This window comes from Oncorhynchus gorbuscha, linkage group LG12 (genome assembly GCF_021184085.1).
Source record: "Oncorhynchus gorbuscha isolate QuinsamMale2020 ecotype Even-year linkage group LG12, OgorEven_v1.0, whole genome shotgun sequence".
Taxonomy (NCBI): Eukaryota; Metazoa; Chordata; class Actinopteri; order Salmoniformes; family Salmonidae; genus Oncorhynchus; species Oncorhynchus gorbuscha.
In genome coordinates, this window is record NC_060184.1 from 67,471,550 (window position 1) to 67,475,052 (window position 3,503).

The 3,503-nt window shown below is 45.2% G+C and overlaps 1 pseudogene; it reads right to left on the minus strand.

Annotated features, from left to right (window-relative positions):
- Window positions 1–279: 279 nt before the first annotated feature.
- Window positions 280–2,334, minus strand: LOC123990407 (annotated as a pseudogene).
- Window positions 2,335–3,503: the final 1,169 nt, after the last annotated feature.

The following is a 3,503-nucleotide window of genomic DNA, read 5'->3' on the forward strand; positions in this document are numbered from 1 at the left end:
CACACACACACACACACACACACACACACACACACACACACACACACACACACACACACACACACACACACACACACACACACACACACACACACACACACACAGACCAACACACAGACCAACACACAGACCAACACACAGACCACACAACCTCAACCCAACCCCTCCTGAAGAGAAACACATAAGAAAGGACAAAGAAAAATAACTTTGTATGTACATACAGGAGTTATCAACGATTTAGACTGGATGATGAAGCTATGTAGATACAAGCTTCCACTTTTAGTTCTGTACGTCCACGTTGGGTTGCCGTGCCTCCAGTAGTTCAGTCAGCAGCTGCAGCGCCTGTAGACAGCATGACTCCTCCCCGTCAGCCAGAGAGCTGTAGCCATTGGATGAGAGCTAAGCCCGGCTCTGTTTTCTGGCCTGCATCTAGGCCCGCCCCCTGTCTGCGACTTGCAGCTCGGAGCCGTGGGGCGGCGGGACGGAACACGACCTCACACAGCATAGACCTTAGGCCTAACCAACCACACAGAGCCAGGAGCAGCTCCAACACCTTGGCAGCAGAGTCCAGGTCTTTGATATGTAGCAGACCCAACACCTGGGACACGCACACTGAGAAGTGTTCATACCTACAGAGAGGAGGGAGAGACATAAACAACATCACTTTTATTGTTTTATTAAAGTGTGTGCATGTGTGTGTTTGTGTGTGTACCTGGTCAGGTTGTCAGCTATCTTGGGGTTCCTCAGTAGGTCCACCAGTAGGTCAACAGAGTGGTTCCTGGTTAGGGTTCCATCGCCATTGACGATGATGTTGAAGATCAGCTGGAATGTCAGGTGGATGTTCTTAGCATGGAATAGCTGACACACACACACACAAACCAGAGAGATAGTAGTCACAACCAGAACCACAGAGAAAACATTGGTGTGTATGTGTGTGTTACCTACTCCCCCACCTCCTCATTGAGAGTGAGGCTGACCAGTATGGGGAGAGCGAACACCACCACCGTCAAAACTGTTGTCGGCCAGGAAGGTAATCAGGGTACGGTAGAACGCCTTGACATTACTCCGTAGGAACCCACCCCACACAGGTTAACAGGTTAATCAATGTACAGTAGAACTCCTTCACATTACAACAACCTGTTACATCAAAGAGTAGCGAGAAAAAGAGAAGGAAGAAGAGAGGATGAGTACTACAAAAAGAGAGAGAAAGGGTGGACAGAGTTGTATAGAAGATGGAGAATGTTCCTCACCAGAGCTTAGATGTGAGTCTGTACCGACAGGTTGTAGTGACACAGGTTAGCCATCAGACCCAGGCACAGCATGGTGATGTGATCCTTGTGCAACGGGCTGGAAGGGGGGGGGGACATAGGAGACTAAATGAATACTTTCATGTACACATTCATATCTGCTATACTGTAGAGTGGAAAAAGAGAGGAGGGAAAAGAGGAGAGGAGTCGAGAGGTATCTCACATGTTGATCATGAGAAAGTCTGCGTTCATAGATTTAGTTGGCACAGTGGATTATCCGGGTGTTGTACGTGAGCCTCTGTAGCACCTGTACACACACACACACACACACACACACACACACACACACACACACACACACACACACACACACACACACACACACACACACACACACACACACACACACACACACACACACACACACACACACACACACACACACACACACACACACAGAGTTACTACAGCAAAATCTGAACACATTACATCTTACAGCCATGTTCCTCACCAGAGCTTTAGCTTCGTGTAGCTCCATTGTTCTCCAAGGCCAGGGTTCATGTGACTGTTGTCTTACCTGTAGTACCAACAGCTCCCTGGGGGTGCCACTGTGGTAGTGGATGATGGAGGCCAGAGTGCTGGTCATGTTATAACTGCTCTGGAGAACATCTCTGCTTTCATCAACACAGGCTGGGAGAGAGAACACACACACATCATAGTATAGCTGTAAGACAAGGTCAATCATTTGTCAAGACATTATAGGACAGAAATGCATTGGGAACTCATCAGAACCAAGTTGGACCAGTAGAGAGATGATGGTTCCTGTGAGTGCAGGGATAGTATTGGGGTCTCCTGCCAGCTCCACTGACACACTCACTGGTCAGCACCTGGCCCGATGACAACAGACAACCGCGCTGTAGTCCTGACAGCTCCTACACACCTTGATTCATATCTTCCATTTTGTGTGCTTCGCCAGTGTAGACATGTTGAAACTGACCTCCACTTGTTTCTGCAATAGGGCAGTGTTATGGGCCGTCCTATTGTCTCTGTACTGGTGGATGGCCAGCAGGAGAGACTTCAGACATGTTGTTATTTATTTTTTATTTAACTAGGCAAGTCAGTTAAGAACAAATTCTTATTTACAATGACGGCCTACCGGTGAACAGTGGGTTAACTGCCTTGTTCAGGGGCAGAACGATAGATTTACCTTGTCAGCTGGGGATTCCATCCAGCAACCTTTCGGTTACTGACCCAATGCTCTAACCACTAGGCTACCAGCAGCCCCAAAACAACAATAGTGACCTCAGTAGCAGATAGGATCAACTGGCTGTATGATACTATTCGGCGGCAGGGTAGCCTAGTGGAGTGTTGGACTAGTAACTGGAAGGTTGCAAGTTCAAATCCCCGAGCTGACAAGGTACAAATCTTTTGTTCTGCCCCTGAACAGGCAGTTAACCCACTGTTCCTAGGCCGTCATTGAAAATAAGAATTTGTTCTTAACTGACTTGCCTAGTTAAATAAAGGTAAAAAAAACAACAATTCATCAGCTTAGCCAAAAAGTATAGCTAGCTAAAAAAAAAAAATATCTAAGTGGCTGAGCTACAGCTGATAGCTAGCTTGACAACTTGTTAGCTGACGTTAGCAAAAGGACTTTAGCTAGGAAAGGAGCACACATTTTTCAGACAAGACGAGGCAAATGATAACATTAGCTAGCTAACATTGTGACCATTATTTAAGTAACTTAAACACACATACACCCATATATTCAATAACTTGCTAAGAAATTATATTGTACATTCAGTTAATTTAACTCTGTTTGCTTCTACTTCCTCCCGCTTTTAATTTTGAATAGCGGAACAGTCCATGAGGTACAACTCTGTTTGCTTCTACTTCCTCCCGCTTTTAATTTTGAATAGCGGAACAGTCCATGAGGTACTGAAGATGGATCACAGCCCATTCGTGCAACCAAATGGTAATTGTCTAAACAAATTACACAAATGTATGTATTCTGCTACTAATAGAACGATATCAAACCAAATTAAAGGGTTGTTTAAAAATAATTTAGATAACAATTTAAATAATTGCTGTAAAAAAGAAACCAGCCTTAGAACTATCATCACCACCTAGTTTAGCACACACTTTCAAGATTCTAAGTATTATGTAGGCAGGTGCCATGCAAGACCGAAATGCGCAAACAAGGCAAGTTAGTGCCACACTGTGCCGCTCGGTTTCCTTAATTAACTATAATAAGGATAA